Raw genomic sequence first — 19585 nt, 5'->3', positions numbered from 1 at the left:
TTGGAGCCACTCGCTCTGGCACGGCATTTGCGCACGGGTCCGTCCCTGCAATGCCGATAAATCTGAGTGGTCGAGCTTTGGCCGCGGCAGCCCCGCAAGGCGCCACTTCACCGGGCCGTCAGTGCCTCAATCACTCCCTTGGAGCGACCAATGGTTGGCTGGCAACCGACACAATAGACCTTGCTTTCTCTCATGATTGGTACACAGGACCCGCTCCAGGAGCAACGCTGGGCACGACGTGAGCCTCCTCTCCTTCTCTCCGGCACAATCCGCTTGCACATTAAAAGGGGAGCGCCTAAGCATCGTGACTCATGGGATCTTACTGGCTCTCCAGCCCTCACCCCCTGGCCTTGACCCACAGCATCACGACCTGTCATACCAGTGCAGGCTGAGCTCGCTCGAGGGCCGGGACTGGAGGACGTAGAGCGTGAAGGAAAGTGTGGGGGAGAGGGAAGGAGCTCGCGAAGACCTGGCCCAGCAGCGCCTCAGCTGCCTCCACGCAGGCCCGGTACTTCACCTGAAACTACTCCGAACCAACAAGATAAGTCACACCAACACTGATTCGACTCAGTGCTAAACCCTCTCCTACAACAACCCTGTCACGGCAATGTTGCCTTCCTTTCTTGCCAGCAGAGGATGCTTGAGCGCTAAAGGGGACCTCCTGAGCATCGTGACTCAGGGGCTCTTACTGGACCTCGGGCCGCTCACCTCCTGGCCTTGACCACGGCATCGTGACCTGGCATACCAGCGACGGCTGAAGCTTGCCTGGGGACCGAGACCTGTCAGCGTAGAGCACCAAGCCCTCGTGAGGAAAGAAAAGGGGAGCTGAGCCGGGACAGGACTAGCATCACGCATCAATTCATAATAAGGATATATATTCACAAAAGACATGGCCAGCGCCTTACATACCCCCGTGGGGTGGTACTTCGGTTCCTCGCAGGGACAAAAGACGCGAATCCTAAGGAGTCCTAACTACAGGAACCGCGACGGCAGACACCATCATCAACAATGGACCACGCAAGGCCAGCACCAACCCCATCCAGATCAGTCGCGCCGACCACCGGACGCGCCGGCCCTGCTTCGGGCACGGCGTGAGCTCGGGGGCTCGTAGCTGTCGTCGCTCGTCGCCGGAGTCAGGAAGAGTCCGGAAGAGTCGGTCGACCCTCCGACACGCCCGCTGCCACCAAAGGACCTGCTGGAAGAGCTGGCGGCAGGCCTGGTCCTTGCCGCTCCGGAGCTCCGGCCGCTGCCTCTGGGGCAGCACTCCAGGCGGCATCCTTCCTCGTCAAAGATCTTGAAGAGCATCAGGGAGGCGCCATCGTAATCTAGGTGGATCACGAGGGCACCCTCCGATCGGCAGACCCGGGCGATCTCGCCCCAGCCCCGGGTCATGTAGACCTTGCCCGGAGCGACGACCTCGACCTTCGCTTCGGTCGCAGGGGTAGTGCAGTCAGCATGCTGCAGCCAAAGCTCAAGAGGCCCCCTCAACGGGATCTCGAAGGCGAAGAAGGGAGGAAGGCGAATCCAAGATCGAGGAGGCATGGCGGCGTGAAGCACGAGCTCATGGGAGGAGCCCTCAGCATGAACTCCAGGAGGTACGACGCGCACCGCCGTAATCCGCCGGCGACGACGACGGCTCTGGCGATGTCGTTCGGCACCTACGTCTTCAAGGCCCTCGATCCGGGCATACAAGGGCAGCGGAAAGCCAGGCGGCGGCCGCTCGAACCAGGGCCTCGACACCTCCTGCCAAGCACCCCCGTCTCCGCGGCAGAGGGCTGGCCGTTTCTTCGGCGGGAGCGGAACAGGACCCTCTCGGGGGGCCTTCCCCTTCTCTTCTGCAGAAAACCATCGGATTGGTACCATTGACATAAGGTGGAGCAAGGGCGAGGAAGAAGAAGAAAGAGAGTAGCAGGAAGGGATGGACTGGAAGGGCTCGCGCCGTTCTGTACATATAGCCGGAGGAGGCCAACCGTCGGCCTCCATGATCATAGGTAACCATGACCCGTTTTTGCATGCAGGGACTTGTCAAGTCATGCAGTTGCCGAGGCATCATGGTGAAGCAGGAACGCCCATGTCCAATCAACCGCCACGCGTCGCCCAAGGCCACAGGCTGTTGGGGCCTGCGGCGCTTCGCACTTGCCCCTTCGCTTCTCTGCTAAGCCAAGTCCAGACACGCCTTGGGCCCGGGGCTAATGTCGATGTTCTGGGAACGGGGGTACCCAGACTTGCCTGCCTACGGCCTGCAGCGTGGCTCAAGGAGTGGCCCAGTACGGCCCAGCTTCGTCAACACAAGCTCAAGACCCTCGCGAGGGGCCAAGCCTCGCGGGGCGGATGATAGGAAGCTTCCTCAGGCGCAGCCTCGTCAGGCTGGCTGGCGAGAAGGCGGAGAGATCAAGGCGGGGTACCTCACGAGGTGCCCGTGACGCAAGCCATGACGACCGAAGCCAGGCGGGTGCCGGCCTACGCAGTGTCCTTGATTCCTCTTTGGTGCAAAGGGGGCAAGTGCAGGTCAAGATATCAAGCAAAGGCTACCATTTCGGTGCAACAAGACCAAGACCAGCAGAACGGCAGAATGGAGGTCATCGTGGAGCCCAGGAAGGCATCATCGTCAGAGTCTTTGGCAGGTAGGACCAACTTTAGTCAGGATAAGTGTACTAGATGTTCCCCTTCAAAATGGCCAATTGTTGGCGCCCTTCCCGCTCAATATTTGGGAAGAGGACCAGGGCCTCGCTCTATAAATAGGACTAGCCACTCTCAAGGCAAGGGGGGCGGAAAGGGAACAATCGAACCTTAGCCAGAACCACCAACGCAATAACCCCTCCCCTCGCGAGGCCGTTCTTCCCTTGTATTGTTCATCATCAGCCCCTGAGGCAATCCACACACCACACACTGGAGTAGGGTATTACACCACCATGTTGGCCTGAACCAGTATAAACCTTGTGTCCCTTGTGTTGTTATTAGTGCAGCCTAGATCCTTTGCGAGGCAACGAGACGTGAGTTGGTAGAAGGGTGATCTCCGCGTGCACCCTAGAGTTCGAACCTTGAGGGTCTGCCGGAACCTGAAATCAGACAGTGTTTGTGGGATAGATGTCTCTCTTCGACGAGTGGGGATTGCGCCCGGCTGGCCTCGCGGGACCTCACGAGAATCCTGTCACCGTGGCTCCCTTTCTCGCCGCCAGCACCGACCTTGCCCCAGGAGTGGATGCAGGGAGGCAAGCATCGCTTGCGTCGGAGGCTCGGGTGTTGTGGTGCTGACGCCGCATGGGGTTCCTGAAGCATCATCCTCTGGAGCAACCTGCCCTGAGGCGGTCATCGATGGGAGGGCGCCACCTGCGGCTCTCGGGGGCGGAGCCCCCGAGGCCTCGGTAGGCCACCAGGAACTGGTGCCTAATCGCTCCTTCCAGCTTGGCGTCCCTGAGGTTGGTCGCCTGGGTACTTCTCCATCCGCGCCACGCGCTGGTCCTCACGTTGAGCGCCTGGGTCGGTTCCGCGTGGATTTCACCGCCCTCTGTAAGAGGAAGGAGTTTCCGAGTGGCAGTAGGCGCCCCTTCCGACCGTTGAAGCATAAGAAGTACTTCTCCATAGATGAGTAAGTGCTCCATTCTTGAAATCCCTCAATCATTGCTCCCTTTCCTAACTATGGTTTTTCAGGATCTCTCCGGCCAAGCCTGCGGGGTCTCCCAAGAAGCAACTCCCTCCGGCCTCGCCTTCAACGTTGGCCCTGAGCGCCCCGAGCCTATATGCAGCTCCTGACGCGGGGTCAGCCGGAGAAGTAAGCCTGCCCGCAGGGTGTCCTGAGCCTGTGCCCTTGCCGCCTTTCCTACGCGACCTTGCCTGGGGCATGACCAGCCTACCCAGGGCTCCTCCTGTGGTCGTGGACGGCGAGTGGTTGGCGTTGGTCCTTGGCTCTTCTTCTGGGGATGGACTTGCGCCGGTCCGGGTCCCTTGCGGAGCCCATCCGGTTATGGTGGGGGCGCCAGCCCCCAGCCCCCTGCCGAGGGGGGCGAACCGCTTTGAGGCCCGCCGATGATGCCGGCGGCGAAGGACGATATTGACAGCATGTTGAGGCACGCGTGAGAGCGAAGCGTCACTCTCCGAGAGTTCCTCCGGAAGGCGATGGATGTGATGAGCCAGCTTGATGGAGAGCTTGTGGATGTGGACGCGTGTCTTGAGGCTGAGGGCCTGTGGCTGGTTGAGGAGTGTCGTAAGCTGGGGGTGGCAGTCAACCTCGCGCGCTTCCGACGCGAGCTTGACAACGCGAAGGCCAAGACGTCCCTTGTGGCCTCACGAGAGGCCTGCTCCCAAGCCCTGGAGGAGGCTCGGGAAGCAGACCAACGTCGCGAGGTCACAGAAAAACGCGCGTGGGAGCTCCAAGCCTAGAGCGCCTCCCTGGAGCAGCAAGTGGAGTTGTGCCAGGACGCCCTCATGTCGCTGAAGGGGACGCCTGTCGAGGAAGAGGAACTCCAGAGGTGTGAGGAAGCACTGACACTAGAGGCCGCTGAGCGCAATATGGACCCCGAACGGCTGGAGACGAGGGAGCGCCTGGTTACTCAGGCGGAGGACGATGTTGGCGCATGAGAAGCTCGAATCCAAGAAGAGGTCAACCGCCATGTGGCGGAAGCTCGTGCAGATCTTGGGCGTGAGTTTGACTAGAGGCTGGAGCTGATTGAAGCCAAGGCTGCGGGCAGGACTGCTGCTCTTAGGTCCAAACTGACTGAAGCGGTGCAGCGCGCGGAGGCCGTTGCCACCGCCCTGGTCTCGGCGCAGACTAGGTTGGCCTCCACCCGCGCCAAGCTGCTTCTTCTTCAACGGCGGGTTGATGGCGCTGAGTCCGTTGCGCAGCAGAACAGAGAGGAAATTCTGCAACAGCAGACGCTGGAGCACATGCATGGCCCCAAGCTCCAACAACTCAGGAACAGGGCCAACACGGCCCTGGGAAACATCTGCAAGGCAGACGCCCCACATCCTCACATGACTAACTATGCCAGCCATCTCCAATTCTTCACTGACACGGTGACGCACCTAGAGAAACGCTCCGAGAGAGCTTGCCAGCTTGTCGAGGAGAGGAGCCGTAGCCTGCTCGGGCGTGCATTCTCCCGCGTCTTCAGCCACCTTCAGAACGCAGATCCCCAGTTCAACTTCGACGCCATCATTGCCCCAGTGCCTGAGGCCATCCGGAGCGACCTGGCACAATGGTAGAGGACAATGTGGATGCCCTTGTTAGGGCCTTTGCTTCTGACAACGACGGGGTGATAGTTGCCGCGGATGAAGGTGTTATGGTCAATGGTGGTGAAGACGGCACCAATGATGGCGATGCTGATGCCAGCGACAATGACAGCAGCGCCAGCGATGCCTCTGGGGGTGACCAAGAGGGTGCAGTGAGCCATATGTCTGACTGATCATGTGTTCCCCTGCCGCTTATTCTGCACACAAAAGCTCGGGCGCGGCCTTGAAGGTTGTAAGAGCATTTTAAAAGGGGAGGGCCCTCATTTAAAAGGTTATTGTTCGCGTGCTTTTAGGAACGATGCTGAACACACACCTGCACGATATTATGAGCCCTGTGATGAGTTAGTTTCCGTAGTTTACCTTCAGCCCGAACGAGTCCTGAATAGGCTCGCGAGGCCGTGAGCCTTCGAGGGTCCTCCGAGGGACCCATTGGTCAAGCGGCGAGGGCCTCGTGAGAACGAGTGCCGACCGCGGGGCGGCATGCCAATGCATGCTTGGCCCAGCCTCGCCCGTGAGAGGCTCGCGAGGAGGATGCAGCTAGTGCAAATTCCAAACTGGGGCGGAAACCAGAACACGAGAAAACACATGAATGAGACAAGACACTCCCCCCCGCATACGCAAATGCAAATTCAATTTCAACTTAAATCCAAGCAAAGAAGGTCGACCACAGAAAGGGAAGCAAAAAAGCAAAAGGCCGTGTCCGGCACCTAGTCTAGTCTTCGACGTCTTCTCACCAGCGCGGAGCTAAGTGCTGCCATTGGGCGTGGGAGGGAGCCCCCGAGGCCCGAGGGAGGCTCTCCGGAGACTCCGGGGTGTGTACAGCCCCAACTCATTATTACGTGAGAGTGTCACGGGCGGCGAGCTTCACAGGCACTAGGCCTTCTTTGCAGGCATCGGGCCTTGCTTCATATCGCCAGACGAGGGCCCCGCCTTGTGCCACCCTCGACCACCATTGACGGAGGCCGGAGACCAAGGACGACACCAATGGGGCAAAGGGGACGCCAGCGGTTCCCCCGGCGACCATGGGTCCTCTGCCGGGGGCAGGCTTTGCAGCACCTCCCCGGTAGAGGGCCTACCTCCAAGGGTTTCCTTGCTCCGCGCGCCATGGGGAGGGGCCTGACTCCTGGCCACTCTCCTGCAGCCCCTAGTGCGCCCCTCCTGGCGGAAGGGAAGCTGCTGAGCTGGGGTAGCCTTCCGCCATAGTAACCTGAACTTCCTGCGGCCCATGGTTAGCATAAGCTTGCTCCTGAGGAATTAGCGGTACCCGATAGCTGTTGCTACCAGCATGGTTGGTTAGGCCTCCTTGGGGCTCCTGAAAAGGCTCGGCTTCTGGTGTCTCTTCCTCCCAGCCTGACCCGAGAAATGATCCAGGGTTGTCTTCCAGCGAGCGCTCCCGATCCACCATGTGGGGTACGTAAGCTTCCGAGGTCGTTGCCCCGAAGACTTCGCCGTAGTGCCCCGCGCTCCATGTGGCCTGACCTAGCATGCTGTCTTGGGGATGGTAGGGTGGCGGTCCGCCCGAGCCGTAGGCGGCGATGCTCATGCCCTTGCTCACCAGGGGTGGTGCTGGTGTAGCCTGAAGCCCGGCGCCGATGATTGAGCCGGTGTCGATGAAGCCTTGGGGCGCGCCTGAGGGTGCATTGGCACGGATGGGCCCGCCGCGTGATCTGACCGGGGCCTAGGGTGGAAGCTGGACACAGAAGGGAGGCGCCCGTGAAGCTGCGGCATCCAGGAGCTCGGCAACACGCTCCAGCAGCACGTCTCGGCCGCTCTCTTGCAACCTGCACCGTAGTAGCTCCCGCGCCACTGTGAGAGCGGCCCTCATGTTTGCCTGCTCCCGCCTGGTGTGCGGCACCATGGCCGCAGCATGGTTTGAGGCCCTTGCGGTCGGTCTCGCCTGCCGCAGAGTGCGGGCAGGCAGCGCTTGACCGTGTCGCCCGCACCACGCAGCATTCTGCGGAGCACGGGCTGCCTGAGGCGCGGGGTTGAGGTCGCCTTGGGCAGGCGGCACGGCATGGGCCGGCCATGCCGCCCAGTGGTCGGCGTTGGTCGTCGGGTCACCGGACATGGATGCAACCAAGCGGTGGAACGCAGATCTGCGGAAGGAAGATTTCGACGCACCCCTACCTGGCGCGCCAAATGTCGGATATCGGGTTCTGGCAAAACCTTTAAGGTTCGAACTCTGGAGTGCATATGAAGATCTCCTCCTACCAATCCACGCCCATAGCCTCATCACAGTTCTATGCTAGTACGATGAACAACACAAGACACACAAGATTTATACATGTTTGGGCCATCGTTGTGGTGTAATATCCTACTCCTCTGTGTGGTGGTGGATCGCCTCTTGGGCTGATGCCATTGTTGAGGAAATCGTTAACTAGTAGCTGCTTGGTTGGCTGGTGAGTAGGGGATTAATCGGCTAATCGACAAGTTAATCTTCCATCTAATCAATTAATCGGACGATTTATCGGTTTATAGGCTACTCGGTGACCCTATGAGTAGAGATTAATCGGCAAGTTAACTGGTTAATCGGATGAATTCTTGAACAGGGGCTGATGATGAACAGTACAAGGGGGGGACAGCCTCGTGAGGAGAGGTGTTCTTGAGCTGGTGAGGTGTTCTGCTTGGGAAGGATTCGATCCTTCTACTATGGTGGCTAGCCCTATTTATAGAGGCCCTGGCCTCTTCCCAAATACTGAGCAGGAAGGGAGCCAACAATGGCCATTTTGAAAAGGGACTGCTAGTACAAGCTATCCTGACTAAAGGTGGTCTTCGACTGCCAAAGGCACTGGTGATGACGCCGTCTTGGGCTCGACGGTGACCAACGTCCTGCCGTCCTGCTGGTCTCGGTCTCGTTACACTGATATGGAAACTTTTGCCTGTTGCCTTGGTACTCCGCGCCTGCGCTTGCCCCTTTGCACCAAAGAGGAAACAAGGACACTGCGCGGGCTGGTGCTTGCCTGGTCTTGATCGTCATGGCTTGTGGCATGAGCACCTCGCGAGGTACCCCTTGCCTTGATCTCTCCGCCTCCTCGCGAGCCTGCCTATTGAGGCCGCCCCTGAGGTGGCCTTGCATCGTCCACCCCGCGAGGCTTGGCCCCTCGCGAGGGTCTTGAGTGTTTGCTGATGAAGATGGGCCGTACTGGGCCACCGGCTAAGCCACGCTGCACGCCGCAGGCAGGCAAGTCTAGGGACCCCCGTTCCTAGAACGCCAACAGAGGCACACCTGCCCATACACATAGTTTGGCTAGGGGTGGTTGGACGAGGTCGGAACTGGCCTCTCCAGCGACGGCAGGAAGTAGAGGTCGCCGGAGTTGGAGACGACGGTGATGTGGGGCTGCACTAGGGGATCCAACGGGGTCGAACGGCACCAGTGAACCACCAGCAAGCCGCCTATGTTGTGGGTTGAGCTCAGGAGGCGCTGGAGTGAGGTGGATGGGCTACGGGGAATCGCCGACGAGCTCGGGTCGGGGCGACGGCCAGAGGCCTGCCCGGCTGGGCTTCGGCTTATCTATGAGCTTGTGGAGGTCGAGGGAGTGAGTGACGATGCTCAAGGAGTCAGGAGGGGGTTGTATTTATAGGCGAGCGAGAGGAGGGGATCAGGCTTTGCCGGAAATCTTCTGGACACGGTTCTCGGTGATGAACGGCATCAGTGAGAGGGGGAGAAGGCGACGCAGCTCACACGGGCACTGTGGGAGGGCGGAGACGAACACAAGAGCGAGGAAGGCAACGAGAACAGTGGCACGGGCGCACTGTTGGCTTGGTCGTGTCCTGCCCATGCTTGCTGCAGCGAGCTCCGGTGTCAGCAAGCACCAGGGAGGAGTTAAGGGCGTCCGGACAATGATCGTAGAGTGCGTCGGTAGCATGCCAGCATGCCCGGACGAACGCGTTACCGCGTTAACTATGACATCAAGCCGCGCTAAGCCTAAACATCATGTCTGGCATGTAGTCCTTGGTGGGTTGAGTGGTTCCAACACTTTGAGTTGAACCCAGGAGTTGTGTGTGCGTGGTTTACTTCATGGTAAGTTTTTGGACAGTAACTTGTGACGTTAACTGTGAGTGATCCAGTAAGAGTTTAGGGCTGAGCTTTGGGGTTTAGCAATCTCTTAGGAAGTTAATGGAGCTCAAGAAAGATCACCCTCATTGGATCAAGGAAAAACATACTTGCTATGTAAAGTGCCTATTCTGTCCAGAACAAAAATGATTTTCTGTTGCAAAAATATTCCAAATAGTTCTGAAATATTTTTTCTCAGAGAGGTGCCCTAGGGTTCAAAGAATATTTGGGAGTTTTCTCAGGATTTTTTGAGCAACAAAAATGAGGGTTGCTTTGGAGCATATGTCTCTGAAGTGAATTTCAGAGAAGGAAATGAATATTTTTCCTTTATGAAAAATATTTCTTGGGTCATTTTTTGGGGTTTTGCAGAGAAAGAAAGTTGAGATAGAGATGGATGGGTCACTTGGGTGAAAATCAAGGATATGCCCAAGTGTTCAAGTCCATTTCACTTGATTCAAAACTCCAAATCCAAAGCAAAGGCAAAAGAAGTCCGAAAAAAGAGAGAAGGCAAAACCAGGTTGTCACATTATGGTGGGTGGCGTGAGTGACAGAAGCACAGACCCCAGTAAGTAGGTTGTTTGTGTATGGGAGTAAAGAGGACTTGATGTCTTATATGCTATGGTTGGGTATTACCTTAATGATCTTTAGTAGTTGTGGATGCTTTCTAGAGTTCCAATCATAAGTGCATATGATCCAAGAAGAGAAAGTATGTTAGCTTATGCCTCTCCCTCATATAAAATTGCAAGATCTAGTTATCGATTGCCTCGGGACAAATAACTTTCTCGTGACAAAAATCTCTCTACTAAAACTAACTTAGTTGTGTCTTCATCTAAACAGCCCCTACTTTTTATTTACGCACTCTTTATTATTTTGCAAACCTATCCAACAACACCTACAAAGTACTTCTAGTTTCATACTTGTTCTAGATAAAGTGAACGTTAAGCGTGCGTATAGTTGTATCGGTGGTCGATAGAACTTGAGGGAATATTTGTTCTACCTTTAGCTCCTCATTGGGTTCGATACTTATTTATCGAAAGAGGCTACAACTGATCCCCTATACTCGTGGGTTATCATTGTCGTAGCTTGATGCTGGGCAAATCCGGAGTCATACTCGTTGTCTCCAACGATGTGGTAATTCCATAGTCCGGTTAAGCCAAATACATGGTGTTGTTGTTTGATATAGGCCCTACGGTTGTCGATGGTATCGTGAGCGCGAAGTTGTGCTGACGAGTGCTACCTCTTGAGCCTGCGTTGGTTTTTCCCTTGAAGAGGAAAGGGTGATGCAGCAAAGTAGAGTAAGTATTTCCCTCAATTTGAGAACCAAGGTATCAATCCAGTAGGAGAAAACGCACAAGTCATCGAATACATGCACAAACAATCAAACAAACTTGCACCCAACGCAATAAAGGGGTTGTCAATCCCTTCACGGTTACTTGCAAAAGTGAGATCTGATAGAGATGGATAAACCATAAAGTAAATATTTTTGGTATTTTTGGTGTATAGATCGGAGAGTAAAATATTGCAAAATAGTAGACCGGAAACTAGTATGATGGAAAAGAGACCCAGGGGCCATAGGTTTCACTAGTGGCTTCTCTCAAGATAGCAAATAATACGGTGGGTGAACAAATTACTGCTGAGTAATTGATAGAAGAGTGCATAATTATGACGATATCTAAGGCAATGATCATGAACATAGGCATCACATCCTTGTGAAGTAGACCGAAACGATTCGGCATCTACTACTATTACTCCACACATCTACCGACTCCTACCTGCACCAAGAGTATTAAGTCCATGAACCCAAAGCTAAGCACTTCTCCCATTGCAAGAAAAATCAATCTAGTAGGCCAAACTAAACCGATAATTCGAAGAGACTTGCAAAGATATCAAATCATGCATATAAGAATTCAGAGGAGACTCAAATAACATTCATAGATAATCTGATGGTAAATCCACAATTCATCGGATCTCGACAAACACACCGCAAAAGAGTATTACATCAAATAGATCTCCAAGAACATCGAGGAGAAAATGGTATTGCGAATCAAAGAGAGAGACAAGAAGCCATCTCGCTACTAGCTATGGACCCGTACCTCTGTGGTAAACTACTCACGCTTCGTCGGAAGGGCAATGGTGTTGATGTAGAAGCCCTCCATGATCGAATCCCCCTCCGGCAGGACGCCGGAAAAGGCCCCTAGATGGGATCTCACGGGTACAGAAGGTTGCGGCGGTGGTAAAGTGTTTCTGTGGCTCCCCCTAATGGTTTTGGGGTATAAGAGTATATATGGGAGGAAGAAATAGGTCAGGAGACCTCCGAGGGGCCCATGAGGTAGGGGGTGCTCCCTCCACCCTATGGCCGCCTCGTTGCTTTTCTGACTTCATTTCCAAGTCTCCTGGTTTGCTTCTGGTCCAAGAAAGATCATCGTGAAAGTTTTATTCCGTTTGGTATTCCTTTTCTGCGAAACTCTAAAACAGGCAAAAAACAGAAACTGGCACTGGGCTCTAGGTTAATAGGTTAGTCCCAAAAATAATATAAAATAGCGTATTAATGCATATAAAACATCCAGAACAGATAATATAATAGCATGGAACAATAAAATATTATAGATATGTTGGAGACGTATCAAGCATCCCCAAGCTTAATTCCTGCTCGTCCTCGAGTAGGTAAATGATAAAAACAGAATTTTTGATGTGGAATGCTACCTAACATATTTATCCATGTAATTCTCTTTATTGTGGCATGAATGTTCAGATCCAAAAGGTTCAAAACAAAAGTTTAATATTGACATAAAAACAATAATACTTCAAGCATACTAACAAAGCAATCATGTCTTCTCAAAATAACATGGCCAAAGAAAGTTATCCCTACAAAATCATATAGTCTGGCTATGCTCCATCTTCATCACACAAAATATTTAAATCATGCACAACCCCGATGACAAGCCAAGCAATTGTTTCATACTTTTGATGTTCTCAAACTTTTTCAACTTTCACGCAATACATGAGCGTGAGCCATGGACATAGCACTATGGTGGAAGAGAATATGGTGGTTGTGGAGAAGACAAAAAGAGAGAGATTGTCTCACATCAACTAGGTGTATCAATGGGCTATGGAGATGCCCATCAATAGATATCAATGTGAGTGAGTAGGGATTGCCCTACAACGGATGCAATAGAGTTATAAGTGTATGAAAGCTCAAAAATAGAACTAAGTGGGTGTGCATCCAACTTGCTTGCTCACGAAGAACTAGGGCAATTTGAGGAAGCCCATCAATGGAATATACAAGCCAAGTTCTATAATGAAAAATTCCCACTAGTATATGAAAGTGACAAAATAAGAGACTCTCTATCATGAAGATCATGGTGCTACTTTGAATCACAAGTGTGGAAAAAAAGGATAGTAACATTGCCCTTCTCTCTTTTTCTCTCATTTTTTTCTCTTTTTCTTTTTTTCTTTTTCTCTTTTTTTCTTGGCTTCTTTGGCCTCTTTTATTTATTTTGGCTTCTTTGCCCCCCCTTTTTTATTTCCTCACATGGGAAAATGCTCTAATAATGATCAACACACTTCTATTTACTTACAACTCGAAAAATTACAACTCAATGCTTAGAACAAAATATGACTCTATGTGAATGCCTCCTATGGTGTACCGAGATGTGCAATGAATCAAGAGTGACATGTATGAAAGAATGATGAAAGGTGGCCTTGCCACAAATACAATGTCAACTACATGATCATGCAAAGCAATATGACAATGATGAAGCATGTCATAATAAACGGAATGGTCGAAAGTTGCATGGCAATATATCTCGGAATGGCTATGGAAATGCCATAATAGGTTGGTATGGTGGCTGTTTTGAGGAAGGTATATGGTGGGTGTATGATACCGGCGAAAAGTGCGCGGTATTAGAGAGGCTAGCAATGGTGGAAGGGTGAGAGTGTGTATAATCCATGGACTCAACATTAGTCATAAAGAACTCACATACTTACTGCAAAAATCTATTAGTTGTCGAAACGAAGTACTACGCGCATGCTCCTAGGGGGGTAGATTTCTAGGAAAAGACCATCGCTCGTCCCCGAGCGCCACTCATAAGGAAGACAATCAAAAAATAAAGCATGCTCCGACTTCATCACATAACAGTTCACCATACGTTCAAGCTACAGGAATCGCAAACTTTAACACAAGTATCTCTCAAATTCACAACTACTCACTAGCATGACTCTAATATCACCATCTTCATATCTTAAAACAATCATAAAGAATCAAACTTCTCATAGTATTCAATGCACTTTATATGAAAGTTTTTATTATATCCCTCTTGGATGCCTATCATATTAGGAATAAATTTATAACCAAAGCAAATTACCATGTTGCTCTAAAAGACTCTCAAAATAATATAAGTGAAGCATGTGAGTTCATCAATTTATATAAAATAAAGCCATTGTCGTTCTCTAAAAAGATATAAGTGAAGCACTAGAGCAATATTGCCTAGCTTAAAAGATATAAGTGAAGCACATAGAGTATTATAATAAATCACGATTCATGCGTGTCTCTACCAAAAGGTGTGTACAGCAAGGATGATTATGGTAAACTAAAAAGCAAAGACTCAAATCAAACAAGACACTCCAAGAAAAACACAAATCATGTGGTGAATAAAAATATAACCTCAAGTAAAGTTACCGATAGATGAAGACGAAAGAGGGGATGCCTTCCGGGGCATCCCCAAGCTTAGGCTTTTGGTTGTCCTTGAATATTACCTTGGCGTGCCTTGGGAATCCCCAAGCTTAGGCTCTTGCCACTCATTATTCCATGGTCCATCAAATCCTTACCCAAAACTTGACAACTTCACAACACAAAACAAAACAGAAAATCTTATAAGTTCCGTTAGTATAAGAAAATAAATCACCACTTTAAGGTACTATTGCAAACTCATTCTTCATTTATATTGGTGTAATATCTACTGTATTCCAACTTTTCCATGGTTCATACCCCCCCCCCCCCGATACTACCCATAGATTCATCAAAATAAGCAAACAACACATAGAAAATCGAATCTGTCAAAAACAGAACAGTCTGTAGTAATCTGTAACTCTCGAATACTTCTGTAACTCCAAAAATTCTGAAAAAATTGGAAAATCTAGGAAATTTGTGCACCAATCCAGAGCAAAAAGAATTAGAACAAAATAACGTTTCAATAAAATTCTAGAAATTATTTACTGGGTGCAAAGGTTTCTGTTTTTCAGCAGGATCAACACAACTATCACCGTAAGCTATCCTAAAGATTTAACTTGGCACAAACACTAACTAAAACACGAAACGACATCTAACCATAGGCTAGATGAATTATTTATTACTAAACAGGAACAAAAAAGGAACAAAAATAAAATTGGGTTGCCTCCCAACAAGCGCTATTGTTTAACGCCCTTAGCTAGGCATTGATAATTTCAATGATGCTCACATGAAAGATAGCAATTGAAACATGAAGAGAGCATCATGAAACATGTGAAAAACACGTCTAAGTCTAACATACTTCCTATGCATAGGCATTTTATAAGCGAACAAATTATCAAGGTAAGCAAAAACTAGCTTATGCAAGGAAGAAGAAAGAGACGATAGCAATCTCAGCATGAAGAGAGGTAGTTTAGTAACATGAAAATTTCTACAACCATATTTTCCTATCTCATAATAATTACATGTAGGATCGTAAGCAAATTCAACAATATAGCTATCACATAACATATTCTCAACACGATCCACACGCATGCAAAGTTGAGACTCTTCCAAAATAGTGGGATCTAAAGTTGACACTCTTCCAAACCCACTTTCAATATTATTGCAAACATTTTTATCATTCTCATATTCATCATGGGTCTTAAATAAATTTTCAAGATCATAAGAAGAATCACCCCAATCATGATCATTGCAACAAGTAGTGGACATAGCAAAACTAGCATCCCCAAGCTTAGGGCTTTGCATATTTTTAACACAATTGACATTAATAGAATTTATAATAAGATCATTTCAATCATGCTTTTCATTCAAGGATATATCGTGAATCACTTCATAAAGCAGTTCATCACAATTTTCAGATTCACAAATTTCAAGCAAAACCTCATAAAGATAATCTTATGCACTCAAATCACTAGAAATTGGTTCACATAATTAGATCTATTAAAAATATTAGCAAGTGGATGAGGATCCATAAACTTTTAGCAAGCGAATATGCAAGCAAAAAGAAGGCACATGGTAACACAAGCAAACAAAAGATCGAACGGTAGAAGGGCGAAGAAAAGGCAAATCTTTTCGAAACTCGTTTTAGAAGTGGGGGAGAGGAAAACGAGAGGCGAATGGCGAATAATGTAATGCAAGAGATGATAGTTTATTATGGGTACTTGGTATGGCTTGACTTGGCGTAGATCTTCTTGGCAAAGGCGCCATAAATTCTTCCTGCTAGCTCTTGAGCTTGCGTTGGTTTTTCCCTTGAAGAGGAAAGGGTGATGCAACAAAGTAGAGTAAGTATTTCCCTTAGTTTGAGAACCAAGGTATCAATCTAGTAGGAGACAACGCACAAGTCACCAAATACCTGCACAAACAATCAAACAAACTTGCACCCAACGCGATAAAGGGGTTGTCAATCCCTTCACGGTTACTTGCAAAAGTGAGATCTGATAGAGATGGATAAACCGTAAAGCAAATATTTTTGGTATTTTTGGTGTATAGATCGGAAAGTAAAATATTCCAAAATAGTAGATCGGAAACTAGTATGATGGAAAAGAGACTTAATATGATGGAAAAGAGACCCGGGGGCCATAGGTTTCACTAGTGGCTTCTCTCAAGATAGCAAATAATACGGTGGGTGAACAAATTACTGCTGAGTAATTGATAGAAGAGTGCATAATTATGACAATATCTAAGGCAATGATCATGAACATAGGCATCACATCCTTGTGAAGTAGATCGAAACGATTCTGCATCTGCTACTATTACTCCACACATCTACCGACTCCTGCATGCATCTAGAGTATTAAGTCCATGAAGAACAGAGTAACGCATTAAGTAAGATGACATGATGTAGAGGAATTAACTCAAGCAATATGATGAAAACCCCATATTTTTATCCTCGATGGCAACAATACAATATGTGCCTTGCTGCCCCTACTGTCACTAGGAAAGGACACCGCAAGATTGAACCCAAAGCTAAGCACTTCTCCCATTGCAAGAAAAATCAATCTAGTAGGCCAAACTAAACCAATAATTCGAAGAGACTTGCAAACATATCAAATCATGCATATAAGAATTCAGAGGAGACTCAAATAACATTCATAGATAATCTGATCATAAATCCACAATTCATCGGATCTCGGCAAACACACCGCAAAAGAGTATTACATCAAATAGATCTCCAAGAACATCGAGGAGAACATGATATTGAGAATCAAAGAGAGAGAAGAAGCCATCTAACTACTAGCTATGGACCCGTACGTCTGTGGTAAACTACTCACGCTTCATTGGAAGGGCAATGGTGTTGATGTAGAAGCCCTCCATGATCGAATCCCCCTCCGGCAGGACGCCGGAAAAGGCCCCTAGATGGGATCTCATGGGTACAGAAGGTTGCAGCGGTGGTAAAGTGTTTTTGTGGCTCCCCCTAATAGTTTAGGGGTATAAGAGTATATATGGGAGAAAGAATTAGGTCAGGAGACCTCCGAGGGGCCCACGAGGTAGGGGGCGCTCCCTCCACCCTCGTGACCGCCTTGTTGCTTTTCTGTCTTCATTTCCAAGTCTCCTAGTTTGCTTCTGGTCCAAGAAAGATCATCATGAAAGTTTTATTCCGTTTTGTATTCCTTTACTGCGAAACTCTAAAACAGCCAAAAACAGAAACTGGCACTGGGCTCTAGGTTAATAGGTTAGTCCCAAAAATAATATAAAATAGCATATTAATGCATATAAAACATCCAAAACAAATAATATAATAGCATGGAACAATAAAAAATTATAGATATGTTGGAGACGTATCAAGCATCCCCAAGCTTAATTCCTGCTCGTCCTCGAGTAGGTAAATGATAAAAACAGAATTTTTGATGTGGAATGCTACCTAACATATTTATCCATGTAATTCTCTTTATTGTGGCATGAATATTCAGATCCAAAAGGTTCAAAACGGTAAATTAAATATTTTTCGTATTTTTGGTTTATAGATCGGAAAGTAAAAGATTGCAAAATAGTAGATCGGAAACTAGTATGATAGAAAAGAGACTTAATATGATGGAAAAGAGACCCGGGAGGCATAGGTTTCACTAGTGGCTTCTCTCAAGATAGCAAATAATATGGTCGGTGAACAAATTACTGCCGAGCAATTGATAGAAGAGTGCATAAGTATGACGATATCTAAGGCAATGGTCATGAACATAGGCATCATGTCCATGTCAAGTAGACCGAAACGGTTCAGCATCTACTACTATTGTTGGGAAACGTAGCATGCATTTTCAAAAATAAATCCTATGCTCATGCAAGATCTATCTAGGAGATGCATAGCAACGAGAGGGGGAGAGTGTGTCCATGTACCCTCGGAGACTGAAAGCGGAAGCATTTGCTTAACGCGGTTGATGTAGTCGAACGTCTTCTCGTTTCGACTACTCAAGTACCAAATGTACGGCACCTCCGAGTTCTACACACGTTCAACACGATGTCATCCCTCGAGCTATTGAATCAACAGAGGGTCAAAGGAGTAGATGAGTTCCATCAGCACGACGGCGTGGTGACGGTGATGGTGATGTGATCCACGCAGGGCTTCGCCTAAGCACCACGAGAATATGATTGGAGGTGTAAACTGTGGAGGGGGCGCTGCACACGGCTAGAAACAATTGATGTGTCTTCTAGGGGCGCCCACCCCCCGTATATAAAGGAGGGAGGAAGAGGAGGCCCTCCCTAGGCGCGCCCCAAGTGGGAGGAGTCCCACTTGGGCTCCTAGTAGGATCCCCCCTTCCTTTTATCGGAGGCGGAAAGGGGGAAGGAGTGGGAGAAGGAGAAGGAAAGGGGGGCGCCGCCCCCTCCCCTAGTCCAATTCGAAATACTCACTTGGGGGGGCACCTACATGGGCTTGTTTGCCTCCCTCCTATGGCCTATATGGCCCATATCTTTCCCCGGGGGTTCCGGTAACCCCCCCTCCCCCCCGATACTCCGATATGTACCCGATACATTCTGGAACCCTTCCGTTGTCCGAGTACTACCTTCCAATATACCAATCTTTACTTCTCGTTTATTTAGAGACTTCTCTTCATGTCCGTGATCTCATCCGGGACTCCGAACAACCTTACATCACCAATACACATAACTCATATAATACATATCGTCATCGAACGTTAAGCGTGCGGACCCTACGGGTTCAGAACTATGTAGACATGACCGAGACACCTCTCCAGTCAATAACCAATAGCGGAACCTGGATGCTCATATTGGTTCCCACATATTCTATGAAGATCTTTGTCAGTCGAACCGCAATGTCAACATATGTTATTCCCTTTGTCATCGGTATGTTACTTGCACAAGATTCGATCGTTGGTATCTTCATACCTAGTTCAATATTGTTACCGGCAAGTCTCTTTACTCGTTGCATAGTGCATCATCCTGCAACTAACTCATTAGTCACATTGCTTGCAAGGCTTCATATGATGTGCATTACCGAGAGGGCCCAGATATACCTCTCTGATACTTGGAGTGACAAATCCTAATCTTGATCTATGCCAACCAAACAAACACCTTCGGAGATACCTGTAGAGCATCTTTATAATCACATAGTTACGTTGTGATATTTGATAGCACACAAGGCATTCCTCTGGTACCCGAGAGTTGCATAATCTCATAGTCGAAGGAACATGTATTTGACATGAAGAAAGCAGTAGCAATAAAACTGAACAATCATAATGCTAAGCTAACGAATGGGTCTTGTACATCACATCATTCTCCTAATGATGTGATCCCATTTATCAAATGACAACACATGTCCGTAGTTAGGAAAATTAACCATCTTTGATCAACGAGCTAGTCTAGTATAGGCTTACTAGGGACATGGTATTTTGTCTATGTATCCACACATGTATCAAGTTTCCGGTTAATACAATTGTAGCGTGAATAATAAAAATTTATCATGAAATAAGGAAATATAAATAACAACTTTATTATTTCCTCTAGGGAATATTTCCTTCAGTCTCACACTTACACTAGAGTCAATAATCTAGTTCACATCGCCATGTGATTTAACACAATTAGCCCACATCTTTATGTGATTAACACCCATAGTTCACATCGCC

This window comes from Triticum dicoccoides, chromosome 6B (assembly GCF_002162155.2).
Source record: "Triticum dicoccoides isolate Atlit2015 ecotype Zavitan chromosome 6B, WEW_v2.0, whole genome shotgun sequence".
NCBI lineage: Eukaryota > Viridiplantae > Streptophyta > Magnoliopsida > Poales > Poaceae > Triticum > Triticum dicoccoides.
This window is presented reverse-complemented; position numbering follows the sequence as displayed.